Source organism: Tursiops truncatus, chromosome 18 (genome assembly GCF_011762595.2).
Source record: "Tursiops truncatus isolate mTurTru1 chromosome 18, mTurTru1.mat.Y, whole genome shotgun sequence".
Lineage (NCBI taxonomy): Eukaryota > Metazoa > Chordata > Mammalia > Artiodactyla > Delphinidae > Tursiops > Tursiops truncatus.
The window spans coordinates 54548130-54566532 of NC_047051.1; the positions used below are offsets into that span (position 1 = coordinate 54548130).

At 34.1% G+C, this 18403-nt stretch overlaps 2 long non-coding RNA genes across 2 annotated transcripts; both read right to left on the reverse strand.

Moving 5' to 3' along the window:
* Positions 1-4475: 4475 nt before the first annotated feature.
* On the reverse strand, positions 4476-13274 carry LOC141277025 (uncharacterized). Its single transcript, XR_012327590.1, has 3 exons — positions 13148-13274; positions 8929-9064; positions 4476-4546 (listed from the first exon to the last, which is right to left on the reverse strand). It is a non-coding gene; the product is annotated as an uncharacterized lncRNA (long non-coding RNA).
* LOC141277026 (uncharacterized) lies at positions 13263-17479 on the reverse strand. Its single transcript, XR_012327591.1, has 3 exons — positions 17445-17479; positions 16950-17053; positions 13263-13295 (listed from the first exon to the last, which is right to left on the reverse strand). It is a non-coding gene; the product is annotated as an uncharacterized lncRNA (long non-coding RNA).
* Positions 17480-18403: the final 924 nt, after the last annotated feature.

Here is an 18403-nt window from a genome sequence, read left to right on the forward strand (position 1 = left end):
CACAATTTCTATTTGTGGAAAGTTGGGATGCAAAAATCAGTTGAAACTAAAGAAGAAATATGAACCTTAAATGGTTCTGAACCTGCTTGTCTCCACAGTGTCAGCCCTCCAACATCTATGTGTTTCTGGATAGTAATACTTTCTAGATAATGACTATTGTAAAATCATTAGTTATCTTCCCTGAGCCGTCTTTATGGCATAGATGTAATGGTCTACAGACCATGAAGTCAAAGTGTCTATGGGATCATCCAGGAATACTTGGAATAAAACATGCACTAGATAAGGATTCTCATTAAGAATACAGATGGAATTGGTGAAGTACACATTGAACATAAACCAGTTTTTCACTCAAAATAAAATTATCGAAGTTTCAAAAAAATTTGTTCCAAGTAATATTATCTACAGGTTTTAAAACATTTAAAGATACTTAAAACACACACACAATGAACTTTTACCTGGAAAAATTAAAGGAGGTAAAACCCATAGCAACACCATAAATATTCAGTTATACTGTTTAAGTTATACAATGCTTACACACATTTCAATCCAAAAAATATTCTAAAACAAGAATCCAATTTTTACTGCCCTGGTGTATACCATTATAAAAAATGGGTCTTTTAATAATGAAAACATAAAATCATCACACTAGATACTAAAATTCTATGGCTAGAATGGCCCTAGACATAACATTTCCTGAGTATAAGTTTGAAAAAATGAAGTGATTGAAAGTCATTAACTGTTAAAAATATATATAAACAATTTGTGGATGTGATAATTTGGCCAGTCCTTGTCTCCTTTCTGAAACTTAAGGTGTATTTTAAAACATTATCCAAATTTAATTTTCTTGTACTTACTTTACTTATAAACATGTTTCCAGGACCCCAAAAATACTTTAATTATATTTAAAGAAGTCAGAATCTGATATTAATACTATATTAACTTGAATTTTTGCAACAGAAGAGCCAAGTAAGACGAGGGGTAGAAAGCACTATCCATACAATCTGTGCACTGTAGGTGGTGATCACGGGCTAAGTAGAGTGGAGGAGAAATGTCCTGCTTATAAGAATGCAAAGCTGGACTCAACTGGCTGTAGACAATGCCACGCCACAGTGCTGCTATCCAAGATGTACAACGCCATAGCCTTCCGTATGGAAACTGGTCTTTGGGTGGGTTTAATCATGGAAGTGGGAACAATTGCCTTTTGTTTTATTGTATAGGATGAACACTATTCTAAGAGGAAAAGAAATCTAAAGTTTGACAAAGAAATGATGTACCCTTCTTATAAAAGAAGGCACCTCATGAGGAGAAGCTACATATAAAGCTACGACTTTAGCACTAGTTTTAAAAACACTCCAGCTTTTATTAGCCTCAAGCTTAAGTGTTATCCAGGCAGCAGTCAACTGCAGCCTCCACTTTCCCTTGTGGGTTTTTTTTTTTCCTCAAATGCTTTCCTTCTCTTGTCATCCTGGTAGGCTAGAGAATAAGATAAATGGATAAAAAACAAAGAATGCTAATTTGGTGTGAATGCAGAGTCTGCACTTTAGAGATCAGGGCATCACAACTTTGAACACTAAGTGTGCCATGCTGAACCTGATTTTCTTTCAGGATACGTCCTTATAAGTTAACTGATTTTTTTAAATGAGATAGCTTTGCAAAGCCCATTATGTGTATCAGCTTAGGAGGTATTTTGAATTTCAAATAAGTGGTTTTTTGTTAGTCCACATTTGCAAGGAGTCTTTGGAAACAAAATCCATATTTGAGTTGGGAACTGCTTATAATACTATTTCCTTAGTAAAGACAAGGGCTTTGATAAAGATATGTGGAGTGAATAAATGTATATACATTGAATTGGTAAACGTGCATTTGTAACTTTGATTTCACTCTATAAAATGCAATTCAAATAAAGCTGGAGGAGGTTCGACCATTTTGTTGCCCTCTATGAAATTGATAACAATTTAGATTAGACAATTTGCTTTTGTTTGTAGACCAGCAAATGCACACTTACCATTACAATAAAAATTTTAAAATAATGAATCTGGAAAACAAAGAAAATAGCACTTCCTAAGAGCTAGGAGATTATTCTGTTGTTTTCATCATTTAATTTGCATAGTAGCTAGCAAAATGAAAACTATTGCTTCAATGAAATTTACAGTAAGTAAATTAGAATGCAAAATAAGGGAAATAGAATCTTTTAAGAAAACTTCAGAAATACATTGTCAAAATCAAGGAGTTATGCACAATAACGCTGAGGTTTGTGATGCAATATCTTACCTCGCAGTAGGTCTCAATTTCAATTTAACAATTCTCATTCTTCTCATCCTCTTTCTATTAAAACAGGAAACTGCAAAAAGATGGGCTATGTTTTCTTTTGAATATTTCTTATTCCTAAATAGATGCAATGTTTACCTGAATTCAAACTTAGAAATACCTAGTGTTCACACTTGGTCCTGATGCTAATCCCTTTTTGTGACTATTTAAAGTTTATTTTTAGGGACTTCCTGGGAGGTCCAGTGGTTAAGACTCCACACTTCCACTGCAGGGGGCATGGGTTTGATTCCTTGTTGGGGACTAGATCCCACATGCCACACGGTGCAGCCAAATAAATAAATAAATAAATAAATAATTTATTTCTATACATGTAAGTCCACATAATATAATAAGACAGAAATATTTGTACTTAGGCATGAAAAAAGGGCTGAAAATTGAATGAGTCCAAATACATAAAGCTAGTTAACTGTTGGATTTGTGATGATGTTGGTGATCCTGCAGTTCTTTCTGCCCATCACAGACTTCTCTCTGATTTCTAATACCTCAGTTTCTCTTGAGCAGGCTCACTGGATAAACACTTCTGGGGAAGTAGAGACACAGGTACATGAAATACATAGACAGGCCTACTGGCTTAAAGAGGAACATTTCTTGACTTATTTGATTCTAACTGGTTTGGGTCACGGGGTCTCTTGGCTCAGGAGTGCTCCCCAAACCATGAGTGTTTTTTTTGTTTTGTTTTGTTTTTTTGCGGTACGCGGGCCTCTCACTGTTGTGGCCTCTCCTGTTGCGGAGCACAGGCTCCGGACGCGCAGGCTCGGTGGCCATGGCTCACGGGCCTAGGCGCCCTGCGGCATGTGGGATCTTCCTGGACCGGGGCACGAACCCGTGTCCCCTGCATCGGCAGGCAGACTCTCAACCACTGCGCCACCAGGGAAGCCCATGAGTGTTGTTTTGTTGTTAATAATTGTCTCCCTAATACACTGTATTCTCTTAAAAGTTATAAATGCATGTGGGCAGTCATTGACCAGCTGACAAATGGTCTATCTCCAACTGGGACGACAAAAGAAAACAGAAAAATGTAACCTGCTCCAAGAATATGAGCCTGACATTGTCTCTTGTGGATACAATGCTGAGACCCAAAGAGGCAATGGTAACTAAGACCAGGTATCTTTGATCAAGCATCTTGAATGGTCAAGAGGATGATCAAAGGGGGGACATTTGAAATAGATTTCTAGATCCCCAAAAGAGCCACTCCTGCCCAGGATGCCACATCACCAAACTGAAAGTTGGATATCTTTCCTATCCCTATAAATGCTCTGCTTGTCCAGAAACACTGTATATCCAGTCAGCGAATCCCTAAACTCCAAGCCAGCTCTGGGCCTTCTCATCCCAAACAAGGCTGGCTATGTAGTCCCAGCCAATCAGCTATTTTCTATTTGTCTCTTTCTTGCTTTTTATTCTTTATCCTATAGAAGCTTCCTGCTTTGTGCCATTTACTGTTCTCTGAAAAGACACTCTCCACTTCATAAAGTAATTAAAGTTTGTTTGTATAACCTAAATTGTCTTCTTTAATCATTTTTAACATTAGGCATGATAATCAGAAGAAAATGCAAATTCAAGAAGGGGAAAATCTCTTCTATGTATTAAAGAGCTAAACCTGGGAGGGAGGGAAAGGGCTATAATCATAGAAGAAAAATATTTGAATGCGTAGGTGGTTTCATTTTGGTATAAATAACCTGAAGGCAGCATACTAGGTTCAGAGTTTTAATTTACAGTTTTGACCTTTCTGACTAGCTAAGCTCCTCTTGTTATATATCTCAAGTTCTTCATGATGCACTGAGGAAAATGTTATCACTTCACTGTTTTCATAATTTTTTTTTTGTTCGGTGTCTGTCTCCAGCATAAAAATTTAACTTCCAGGAGGGCAGTGAACGTGTCTTTATAGTTCATTACTATAATCCTAGTACTAGAGGAAGTGTCTAGAACATAAGAGAAAAAAAAAAAAAAAGCTCAACAAATAGTCATTGAATACTAAATGAATTAATTTCTGAATGAATACAATAGTAGTTATAGCACATCACTGGGCAGTGGAATTGCAGGTATTAGCTCAAAATACTGCTCAGCCCAAACCAACCAATACAAATTAGGGATCAATAATATCAGAAAATGCAAATATCAAAGAGATACCACTACATACCTATAAGAATGGCTAAAATCCAGAACACTGACAACACCAAATGCTGAGGAGGATTGAAGCAACAGGAACTCTCATTTATTGCTGGTGGGAACACAAAATGGTACATCCCCTTTGAAAGACAGTTTGGTAGTTTCTTATAAAGCTAAACATACTCTTATCATACGAATCAGCAATCATGCACCTTGGTATTTATCCAACAGTGTTAAAAACTTCTGTCTAAACAAAAACCTGCACATAGATGTTTATTGCAGCTTTATTCATAATTGCCAAAACTTGGAAGCAACCAAGATGTCCTTCAGTCAGTAAATGGATAAATAGTGGCACATCTAGACAATGGAATATTATTTAGCACTTAAATGAATTGAGCTACCAAACCACGAAAGGACATGGGGAAACTTAAAAGCATTTACCAAGTGAAAGAGGCCAATATGAAAAGGCTGCAAGTGTATGATTCCATATATATATATATATATATATATATATATATATCTTTGAGCTATAAGAAATACCTTAAAATTTGAAGTAGATTAGCCTTTGGCCTAGATTCATTTATTATTCTTAATCATTAATATATGGAGTTCCAAAGCTCCATATTTTAGGATTTTCTTTCAATAAAATTATAGTATGCAAAATTTTATTTGAGATAAGAACAATCCATTATTTTGTTGGTAGGGAAGGAAATGTGTTTTGTCCCCTGATGTACTAGAGCATTATATATTCAATAAATATGACACAGCTTTTAAAAGCTTTGGGAAACACTATAGTATTCTTTAATTGTTTCATTTTTTTACATTGCACATTGTAATAGTACCTAAAACAATAGATTTGTTCTAGTACTGAGAAAAATATGTATTTTCATAAACTGTTCAAATTCACATAATTATATAAGTATCATACGATGTTTTTTAAGTGACTACATTTGAAATTGTTTGACAGTTCACAACTCTATCAACTACAATTAAAATAACTTCTGTTTTTATTTGAGCAAGTGTTGACTGACCTCTCCAGTATCTCTCCCTGTTATTTCCACCCACAAAGAAATCTCAAAGCTCCATCTTCTCTTCTCTTTTCTCAACTGGTATCTACCTCCAAAGTTCTGGTTTAGAGCATTCTATTCAACAATTCTTCATTAAATCCTTAAATCCAAACATTCTTTCTTGTTTCAAAATTCTGAGGTTCTAATTTCAGGCAGGTAGGAGAATACTTTCACGAATGACAACTACAAAATCCAAGAGTAAAACAATTTCAGGAATTCCTTGGACCTGCCTATCTTAGTAACATCAACAACAAAACAAATGGGAAGGATGATAACAGAGTGTAGAGATGGCCGAGCAAATTCTAGCTGTCAGCTCAGTGTTGGGAGCTAGTCTCCACTGATTTTTAGTGTGTCTGCACTTTGCTTACCCTGAAGCTGATTAAGAGAAAGCAGTGGTCTTTTTTAGTTTTTGTATTAAGACACCAGAATTTGATTCATTAAGATATATCCCAAGATATATGAAACAGAAGGGGAAAAAGTCCAGACATGAGAAAATGTTGATATTTCTGGGCATTCAGGCCAACTATTACGTGATATGTAATGTATGTATACATAAAGACTAGTAGAATTTCATGAAACATATAAAACTGTGAGAATTATAGAGATATTTTACAATTTAAATTAGGCATTAATTTAATTTTGAAGACTATACAAGTCAGGATAGACTCTCCTATTTGCCCAAATACTGTATGTGAAAAGATACTTTAAATGATCTATTTTATAGCTTCTTATTGTACATTGACATTTAAAATATTTTAACATTATCAAATAAAAATATTTTAAAGAATATCAATTATTTGTTTTCATTTTTGATACAATATTCTTGCATTTAGGATTTTCAGGGTTTAATTTTTTTCTCTCAATATGATGCAAGATGTTATGAGATAAATTAAATTTTACAATTCATATTTCTTTTGTTCTACTTGTTTTCTCATTTGTTAAGTGTTACAGATGTGTTTTTCTGTGGCACTAAATTAATTTGCATAAAGTTGCTATATCAAATTACATCTACATGCTACAATAAAAATTTTGCATCTACATGCTACAATAAAAATTGCAGTTAATTTGTTCTTTGTTGATACACTTAAAGAAAACATTAGTTATGAACAAAGCAAAAATGTGTTTACCTCATTAACACACAAAGAAAAAAAGGTTTGACCATTTGAAGTTATCTTGTCATTGTAAAAAGTGTGTTTAGTAAAGATATGTCCATTTCTTTCTCTTTTAAAAAAATGTTCCATGCCTGTTTTCCTCAAATTGCTTAATTTAAGATTTCAGTTTGCTCTATCCTAAAAATATAAACTCTGGGTACCATCTTAGGCCTATTGAATATAATTTCCACAGGAATAGTCTGAAAATCTGACCATACAAACTTACATTAAGCAAATTTGATACAAACGCTAACTTATAACATTTTAAGTGTTGCCCCCCCTGCAACATGCACACACTCACATAGAAACATATATATGATGTATGAAAATAATATCTGAAGGAGAAAATTAAACTAATTGCACAACAAAAGAAATCAGGACTATTTCATCTTTATGTATCATTGTACCTGAAAATATTTATTTACTACTATTTTAGTCTATCTTTGTGAAGACCATTAAAGCCAAGAATAGAAGAAATAAAAAAGGAAAGAAAGAAAGAATGAGAGAGAGAGAGAGAGAAAGAGAAATAAAGGGAAAGGAAGGAAGGAGTAGAGAGGGAGAGAGAGAAAGAAGAAAAGTAGGTAAAGCTGAGGAAGCCAATACTGAGAGACAATTCTTTATGGGTACCTGAGGTTTCCTGACATTTTGCAGAGACTTTGACTGCCTTTGTTCCAGACTGTTTTCAAAGGTATTTGTTTAGCAATCAGCCTAAGAAGACAGAAACAATGTCTCCCTTTGTAGCAGGCATGCTTACCTCCCTTATAAAAGATTTCAGTTTCCTAAAGTCAGGATGCCTTTCATAAAATGCAAACTATTGCATTCTCAGGCATCTATTTGGACCTATTTGGGTTATTCCCATGAGCCTTAGTTGCAAAGTGGACTGAGGAAATACTCTGATGTTCATGCTGCTTATATTGCCATTAGCCATAAAGTTCTATGACTCATGTCTCCTGTATTCTGCCAGCATTTCTAAAATTGTGGCAAATTATGTGCCAGCTTTTAAGTAGAGCAAAGTCACAGATCTCTCATAGTTCTTGACAATTTTAGAATGAGGATAGCATGTTGATATAGATTTACTTCTGGAAAAGGAAGAATATAGGCTTTCTGTATATTGATTAATGGGATGTGAAGAAATTTCATGGGAACGGATAGTGAACATGTTGTCCAAAATGTTATGATCTACTGGGTAATAAATGATCTTCTGCTCTATTTGGTTAATGGGGAAGAATTTGGGATAGTACTGCATGCTGTATACCTGATAATAGGTTCAAACACAGGTGACCAAATGGTGTCCTAATTGTTGGTAACACTTCTCTGAGATTAGTTCTTGCTAATCTGGCCTCAGGTCTGCCCTATTGTAAGAAGTTGTATTTATTTCCATTCTGAGTAGCCAGAAGGTTCTAACCCATTTCAGACAGCAATTATCCATTCATCCATTTCATGGAATTGCTGAGTGATAACTATGGGGGTGGTTGTGGGAGGATATCTAGAAGCTTTCACATGTGTTTTCCATGAGAGGCACAGGGGCTAGGGAGGGCCATCTCCTATTGTTTTTAATAGAGTTATCATTAAGGTTATATAAAAGGAAAATCACATCATGGTCTAAACTGACTCATGGTAGATGACAAACCGTATATTTAAATGTAAGTTTCTTGCAAAACTTTTGGAGAACTGTGACACATAATTTTGTTTTGAGAGAAAAGATATAGGAGTGTCTCTCTAAGATAGAGTGTCATGAGTGCCTTCCCTTTCTAGTACCTAATGGGCTCTTGTATAATTGTAACTTTATACCCATTGCAAAGGCAGTCTGTGGACTGAAAAAAGATATTTGCAAACCATATATATGATAAGGACTTAATTTCCAAAATATAATGAACTCCTACAACTCAATAGCAAAACAAACCAAATAACCCAATTAAGAAATGGGTAAAGGTCTTGAACAGACATTTCTCCAAAGACATATAAATGGCCAACAGGTAAAGGGAAAAGGTGCTCAAATTCATCAATCATCAGGGAAATGCAAATGAAAACTACAATGAGATATCATCTCACACCTGTCAGGATGAATATTATCCAAGAAACAAACAAACAATAATAATTGTTGGTGAAGATGTGAAGAAATTGGAATCCATGTATGCTGTTGGTGGAAGACTGTCATTGCTATTTTTTAAATTAAATTATAGTAATAGAATTCCTACTATCCTGATAGAAACTAGTTCATTCAATGTTTTATCCCTCTCCCACAATTTATAGGAGTTCCCAAAGGGATGCCTTACCTGTCCATATAAAACAGTCCGTTAACATAAGTTGCTGTGCAAGGTCACTGCTCTTTCTCCATACATGCCCAGTGCCTGCCAAACTGCTGATGAACACTGTAGTCACTTTCCACAACATGAAGATGCTGACATTCACCTAAAAACAAACAAACACCTTACATCTGGATATTCTCATCATGTGGAGTAGTAATTGCCAGGTTGATTCTGGAAGTGAGAAGGATTTTCATTTTAAAATATAAACTATGAATTAGTAATGCTTGCATCAGACTTTTCTATCTCAAAAACCTACTTTCATCTATTTGAGAAAATTCTAAACCCTCTCATCTACTAATTTGGAAAGTGAACTAAGTTGTAAGACCTAACACTGATAGATGTCATATTATATGCAACCTTCTCTTTTATTCTCCCCCATATACTCTCTTTTGTAACTTAAATTTCCTCTATTATTAGTAAAAAATTAAATATGTCATGGATATCAATTGATACAAACTGAGACTAAGGTGAAGTTGTAACAAAGGCAATGGAAGTATATATACACTAATCATCTACTTCATATAATACACTCAACCTCTCATATTTTAGTGGAGAGCTTAAAGAGAAACTTAAGGTAGAATTCTATCATGTTACTACTTTAATTATATTAACAAATGTTAGATTAAGAGGAAAAGTGAAGGAGAAAGAGAGAATGATCACTGTCATACGTAACTCTGTCCATTGTAGTCAAGGACAGATTTCCTTGAAAATAAGTTATGTGAGAGATGTGAACTTAAAGTTTTTTTGCTTGTTTGTTTTGTCAAAAGCCACTCTCTTTTAACTTTCGTACAGAACCAATTATTACTTCAGTGTATAAAGACATATATTTACAATGTAGTCCATCAAAAAGGCAGCAGTGATCAGGCCAAAAAGGTGATCTATTTCATAAATGAATTAAAAATTGCTTGCCTTAAAATACTTTAGAGATGTTCTGAATGCAGTGTATTTTTTCCTAAGAATTCTAAAGGAAAATTTAAATGATTTTCACTGTTAGTGCTGATTTTGCATTTCAACACATAATAGGCAACTCAATTGTATATACAACAGATGAGGAATAAACTTAACTAAGAAAGCAAAAGACTTGTATACCAAACGCTATAAAATATTGATAAAAGAAATTAAAGACACATAAAAATGGAAAAATATTTATATTCATGGACTGGAAGACTTACTATTGTTAAAATATCAATACTGCCCAAAGACGACTACAGTTTTAATGCTGGAGGCATCATGCTACCTGATTTCAAAGTATAGTCTACAGTAATCAAAACAGTATTAGCACTGGCATGAAAACAGGTACATAAAACAATGGGACTGGACCATTATCTTACACCACACTCACACACACATACACACACACACACACACACACACACACACACACACACACAAAACAATACAAAATGGATTAAAGACTTAAATGTAGACCCGAAACTGTATAACTACAAGAAGAAAACAAATCCAACAGTGTATAAAAATAATTATACACCAAGACATTGTGGGATTTATACCAGGTATGCAAGGCTGGCTCAATATTCAAAAAACAACTAATGTAATGTTTCACATCAACACACTGAAAAGAAAAATCATATGATCATATCAATAGATGCAGAAACAGCATTTGACAAAATCCACCACTAAGTGTGACAAAAACTTCTGGTAAAATAGCAATAGAGAGAAATTTCCTCAACTTAATGAAAAATATCAACAGAAACACTTATTACCTAGCATCATACTTAATTATGAGAAACTTGAAGCTTTCCTATTAAGAGCAGGTACAAGAAAAGAAAGCCTTCTCTCACCACCCCCTTTCAACATCATATAGGAAGTTCAAGCTAATCCAATAAGACAAGAAAAAGAAATAAAATGTATACCGATTGGGAAGGAAGACATAAAAGTGTCTTCTTTGTCTATGCAAAAAATTCAAAAGAATTGACAAAAACATCCTAGAACTAATAAGAAGTTAGCGTAGTTGCAGTATACATGGTTAATATACAAAGTTTGTCACTTTCCTATGTACCAATAATGAACAAGTGAAATTTAAAATTAAAAATGCAATACCATTTATAGTAGCACCTGCAAAAATGAAATACTTAGGTAAAAATCTAGCAAAATATATACAAGGTGTATATGAGTAAAACTATAAAACTGGGATGAAAGGAGTCAAAGAAGAACGAAATAAGTGGAGAGAAATTCCATACTCATGAATAGTTAAGATTCATGTCAATATTGTCAAAATATCAGTTCTTCCTAACTTGATCTATAGATTTAATACAATTAAAATCAAAATCCCAATAAGTTATTTGTGGATAGAAACAAATTGTTTCTTACATTGAAATGGAGAGGCAAAAAAACCCAGAATAGCTAACATAATATTGAAGGAGAAGAACAAAGTTGGAGGACTGACACTAGCTGACTTCTTCATGACTTACTATAAAGCTACAGTAATCAGAACAGTGTAGTATTGGTAAGAGAATAGATCAGTGGAACATAACAGAGAACTCAGAAATAGACTCATGTAAATATAGTCAACTGACCTTTGACAGAGGGGCAATGACAAATACAGTGGAGCAAAGATAGTCTTTTCACCCAAAGTGCTGGAACAACCAGTACATGCACCATTGGTGTGACTGCAAAATGGTAGAGCTTCTACAGAAAACATTTTTTTAAATTTCTCAAAAAATTAAATACAGAACTACTATATGATCCAGTAATCACACCTCTGGGTAATTTAAATCAGGTTCTCAAGGAGATATTAGTACTCCCATGTTCACTGCAGCACTATTCATAATTGCCAAGGTAAGAAAGGAACGTGAATGTCTATTAGTAGATGAATGGATAAAGAAAATATAATGTGTATGTATGTGTGTATATATATATATGAACACACACATACACACACAAACACAATGGAATATTATTCAGCTTTAAAAACAAAGGAACTTCTGTGATACATGACAACATGGATGAAACTTGAAGACATTATGCTAAGTGAAATAAATTAGACACAGAAAGACAAAAAACTGCATGATTCCACATATATGAGGTATCTTAAATAGTCAAATTCATAGAATCAAAGAATGTTAGAGCGGTTGCCAGGGGTTGGAGGAAGGAGGAAATGAGGAGTTACTAGTCAATGAGTAGAAAGTTTCAGTTAAATAAGATGAATAAATTCTAGAGATCTGCTGTACAACATTATACCTGTCATCAACAATACTGTATTGTACACTTAAACATTTGTTAAGGCAGTAGATTTCATGTTAAGTGTTTTCACTAAAATTAAAAAACAAACAAACAGATGAGAGTGTAACTGTCCTTCTCTAGGACACTTCTTTCTCTCACAGTAGTCAGAGAAGCAGTACTTCACACTTACAGGATTTGGTGGAACACAATTTATAAAACACTGTTCTAAGGCCAGTTGTGATTATCGATGATGATTTTTGTAATCATTAGTTCAGATGAGTGCTTCTCACCATTTAATATGCATTCAAATCACTTGGGGATCCTGATAAAATGTACATTTAGATTAAGTAAGTCTGGGTGGGTACTGAGATTCTACATATAATGAGCTCTCAGGGTACTAATGTTGACCACACTGAGAGAAACAAGGGTCTTTATCATTTAAATCAAAATTCCTTTGTTTTACATAAACATTATAACATTTTTTGGGCCAACCCCCATATATATCACTAAATTACAATAGATTGTATTTTTACTTAAGTTACTTTTATACTTATCATTCCTTAAGCACATTAAGAACTGAATATTGGGGTAAGGCAGTCTGGTGTGTATGTGCTGGCAATCATTAGAGAACACTGTCTATAATACAAAGAAAGCTCTAGATAATATCTATAAAGAAGATTCATGATGGCCTACAAAGAATATGCTGTAATTATCACACATTAGTTGATTTATATGAGAATACACTTAAATACTGACTTGTATTACTAATTTTCAGAAAAAGGGAAAAAATGATAACATTAAGTCAATATAAATATTTCTCATCGCTTGAAGGTTGAAAATATGGTACTGCCACCTCTTGGTAAAGGGTATAGTAGCAAGATAAGGGCTGTTTAAATGATTAAAAATTTTTAAAGTAATACATTTTCATTGTTTTATGTACTCATAGTTGATGACATCAGATTTAAGTCAGTTCTCTAGAGATAAATCAAGAATTTAGACTCACTTGTGAATATCTTTCCTTGCGTTGACGTATTTTGGTAAACACTTATTTATTCAGTAAAAAGTAGTATCAGTACTCATTTTCATTATGAGCAAATTGAGACTATTTTCTTCTTTTCCCTTCATATAAAATTGAGTCATTTGGGGTCAATCTGGATAGCAAATGAAAGAAGAAAGCAATAACCAGTCACATTATTCTTAAAAGAGATGAGACTTTACTATTTGGTAACATCCCAGGACTTAATAAACTTTTAATATGATATTCATATGACTTCATGGACTAATTCATCAATTTCGTTAGGCAAAACAAAACAAAAATCAGTTAAGTTTTTTTTGTCTTTTTCAGAACATGAATTGCAATTAAAACTGTTTACCAAAGGTGGAAAAGCCAAAGCACTGGCTAAGGTAGGAATGTTGAGTCTCTGATACTCAAAACATATTTGTTTAAATAGTGGATAAGAAATAAAATGGAAAGATTATACCCTTGGTACAAACTGATACCATATGCAAATTTAGGGGAGAGTTGCCAGATCTTATTTTTTTAGAGAAGTACAGCCATTTAATTTTTATGTAAAATTTTCTGTTTTGTAAATGATATGTTCCTGTTTTCTTTTTTTTAAACCTATAGGCTACTGGTTTGCGACCTACCGTATAAAATACAGAATCTTAAAACAGGATGTTTTGTTAGAGATCATGTCTTTCTTCTAACAATTTTACAAATGCATATCTTAAAATCAAACTGATTTGACCATGGTGTTGGTCAAAGTTCCTGGATTAGAAGGTAAATCTAATGAATGATCTTTAGTATGATATCCATTGATAAAGTATACTGAAAAACACTTCAAGGCTACCCTGACAGTACAAACTTTAAAATAAAATCTAATTAGATTATATCAGTTTTCTTCCTTTATCATATCCTATAATACTGTACCTAGTATACATTATAGAACACAAGTTATATACACATCTATTCATGAATTCCTCAAAAGATTTTACAAACTTTCTTCTTGTCCTTAGATGTTTTTCATTATTCATGTCATATAGTGAATGATGGTCTTTGCTGAATATATTAAAATACTATAACATATTGATAAGATTAACATGTCAATTCTTTATTTCTTATGAGGAACTCAATGTGTATTATGAAACTAGCACATTAATCTTGCATTATCTCTTTGAAGTAATGGAAAACCAGTATTATTTGACAGATAATTTGACTTACAGATTCAAGAGAAAAGCTGACATATATTTTCCAAGTAACAAATAGAAAGCTAGTGATAAAGTGATTACACTTGGTGATAGTTAATTTAATGCAGCAACTTCACTGGACCATGCGGTGCCCAGATGTTTGGTCAAATATTATTCAGGGGTTTGTTATTCTGTGTTTTGGGATGTGATTAATGTTTAAATAGGTAGACTGAGTAAAACAGTTTGCTCTCTTTAATGTGGATGGGCCTCATTCAATCAGGTGAAGGCCAGAATAGGATAGTCCCCTGACCCTCCCCCCCAGTAACAGTGAATTCTGCCCCAATGGCCTTATACTTTTGGTTCTGTTTCTCTGGAGAACACTGAACAAGATCTACTTCTTAAAAACTGTGCCTTCTAACGGAATGAATGATGTCTCATGTAATTTTAATTGTATTTTTTATAAGGTTGTTGTTAATACCACCTCAACCATTTATTCTTCCAATAAAAATATGGTGAGTGGTTATGATCACTGAAATATAGTTACCTGATTAATATTCTTCAACTCTCCAAGTAAATATTAATGAACAGTCAAAAGGGGTGTAAAATTCAAATAATTGTAGGGAATTTGGAATATGATCAGAAACACTGAGAAATTTCTACCTTTCTTACATTACAGCAAATTCTCTGGTAAAACATTGGACCACAGTGGGAAAGACAGTAGATTAACATCTAGTCACTCCTTTGAATTTTGCTCAATTTAAACAATTGTTTAAACAATTGTTTAAATTCCTTAAGAAGTTTTCAAGTATCCTTTAAACTTCTTAAGGAATTTAAACAATTGTTTCTCAATATACTCCCTTGTCTCTCTACCTGTAACCTATTGCTCTTACTGAATTGAGCACTCATAACGAGGTACTTTAAAAATAATGCTTTTTCTTTAAAAAGAGATGTATTCATCAGATGTCATGAACTTAGAAGGCAAAAGAGGAAGTGCTTGCATCATCAGCTGGCCACCTACTCTATATTACAATGCATTTACAACCAGAGATTTTCCCTCTGGACAGGTTTGGCTAGTGACAGATAAGATGGCAGTGACCAATTTAGTCAATAATCCTTGCTTGATATCTGTTTTCAGTTTTTTATTCTTAGGTGGGCAGTTATTGTAATAGAATTGGACAACAAAAGACCATACATGCAGGAAATTTGCATTTTCCCAACATTTTCATATCCTTGCTAGAGCTTAGTCATGTCCATATCAACTGATACAAAATATATTATTGAATAATCTCTTTTATATGTTAAACCAAAACATACTTAGTACTTGTACTATAGTTGACTTTATTTTCTGAGAAGTATTAATCATAATTATATTAATAATATTGTGTAGGAAATTTTCCATTATGTGATTGCTTTCCCTTTATTTCTAAGGTGATTATAATCAGAATTCACACACGATAGACCATATTTATGAATTGAATATCTTCTGAGAAGGGTCAGGGGAGGTTGCTACCTTGCTATCACTCTACCTTCATGCTTTTAGTCCTGAGTTTCTTTCTAAAATAGCTAGAATCACTTTACCTCCATCTTTATTCCATAGCTGTTTCCTACTGTACATTCACTATAGATTATTACTACCTATGACATGATATGGTGGGAGACAGAAGTGGAAAGCAGTGGGTCTACATAAATGAATAGGTGCACATATTACAAGAAAGTTAATAAACTCAGTATACTCTGAAGGTTATTATATTTTGTTCATTCTCAGGAGAGAGAAAACCACAAATACCATTAGAATATTTAAAATAAACTACATGCTTCCATGTAAGAAGACCATGCATCAGGATCAAAGATCCTTACAGAGACTTGCACAGCTACAGATGTATATTAGTAAATATTCAAATTTAAGAAAAAGTTTGTGTACATCAATGTCCTACAGCTTACGGTTTAAAAGGAGGAATTAATATTAAACAGTTAGAAAATGTGGGGAAGCAAAAGCAATCTGTAGATGTTCACAAGATAAAACATATCTCTAATCATTCAAAAATATATCAACAGATAATCAAAAACAACAGTCTATGAAAAATGTATTCGACTTCAAAAAATGCCAGTTGAACATGTAAGACATAGAAGATAAACGTTCTTCAAAAAGCCCCACTACAGACTGTGATCCAAATAGCAAACTGAACTTAGATAACACTTGCCTCATTCCAAAAGCCAATTTTAAATATTCAATGCAACAAAAAAATAGTAAAAAAGTCTAACAAGATCCACATTGCAGAGCCTTTTGCCATTTGCATACTCAGTCATTTGTGGAAAATTTTTGATATAAGCAAGAAAAGACAAGATGAGAATAAAAACACACTAATAAAACAGGGAAAGAGAAGCCCACATGGAAGAAAAATGCTCAAAGGGCAACACATGGAAAGCACTAGGATCCCCCCACCCCCGAAGATAAATAAACATGAGCAAGAAGAAAAGGTGGGTTGTTGGTATTGATAACATATCTCAATCCTATGTTAGTGCAATAGAGTAACTGGCCATAGTAGTCCGCCCCAGGGTATGCCATAGTAACAGTCTTAAAATCTCATGGCTTAGCACTGCAAAAGTTTATTTCTCACTCAGACTAGGAGTATTATCATGTTGGCAGCATGTTTAGCTCATTATGGTGATTCTGGGATCCCAGCTGATATAGCTTCATCTTAATATTCGCTTTCAAGATCACCTTGGCAGAAGAAAAAGAATATAATTTATTTTCAGGCTTTGAAAAATTCCAGTGGAAATGACACATGTCACTTCTGTTAACATTTCATTGAACAAAGTAATCATACTATTGTGCTCTATTTTATATCCTAAGCTATTCTGTTTTTCTGTATTCCACCTTAGTTTGGAGTTAAGTTTCCAAATACACTTGTAGAACAGACATTATAGCAGTGGTCAGAGTGTTTGTTTTACATAAGAATTGTCTCAGAGTATTTTAAGGCATATTTTAGAACCTGTTTTAGTAAGTCTGAGTGTTGCCTGCAGACTGCACGTCTAAAAAGCACCACAGGTGGTATTTATGTAGGTGGTCTGGGTATCAAACTTTGAGTGAATGAAAAAAACAAGTGACTAACCTTTAATATCTCAGAGATCCCATCCTCTTTGTCTCTCCTCACTTGCTCTACTTGCAGGGAGAAAGCCAGATAGGAATCAAGACAGAAAATTTCTGCATGGTAATGTTAATTGAAGCTTTTAAACAAAAGGGCTAAGGAGAGAAAACTTTTTGTTAATGGGACTCCTAAAACCCCTGTGAGTATTGCTAGATGACTTTCTCCCTTTCTAAAAATTCTTTTCTCTCTTTGCTCTGAAAAGCTTTCAAGAAAATGGAATCTTATCCATCAAAAGTAGTTTCCTCGGGCTTCCCTGGTGGCGCAGTGGTTGAGAGTCCGCCTGCCGATGCAGGGGACACGGGTTCGTGCCCCAGTCCGGGAAGATCCCACATGCCGCGGAGTGGCTGGGCCCGTGAGCCATGGCCGCTGAGCCTGCGCGTCCGGAGCCTGTGCTCCGCAACGGGAGAGGCCACAACAGTGAGAGGCCTGTGTAACGCAAAAGAAAAAAAAAAAAGTAGTTTCCTCTCCTACTTGTGAAGACTCAATGTTAGCAGGATGGAACAGGAGATGAAGGAACTACTAGGAAGGTCAGTTAGCATGATTCTATAATAGGCAAAATATGTTTTTCAAACTTCTTGACATTCTACATTATCTCAAAAGACACTGGTAAGGGATTAGGATCAAACTGCAAGCTCAGTATAAATAGCATCCATTCACTGATTTTTTTTTTTTTTTCTCATAACAAATAATGCAAATAACCTCAGAAGCTTAAACTGGTATGTTTGTCTGTTCAGGATGGTATGATAAAACTCTATAGACTTGGTGGCTTATAAATAACAGAAATTTATTTCTCACAGTTCTAGAGCCTGGAAGTCCAAGATCAAGGCACTGGCAGATCTACTGTTTGGTGGGAGCCCACTTCCTGGTTCACAGACTGCTCTCTTTTCACTATATCTTCACACTGAGGAAGGGACAAGGGAGCT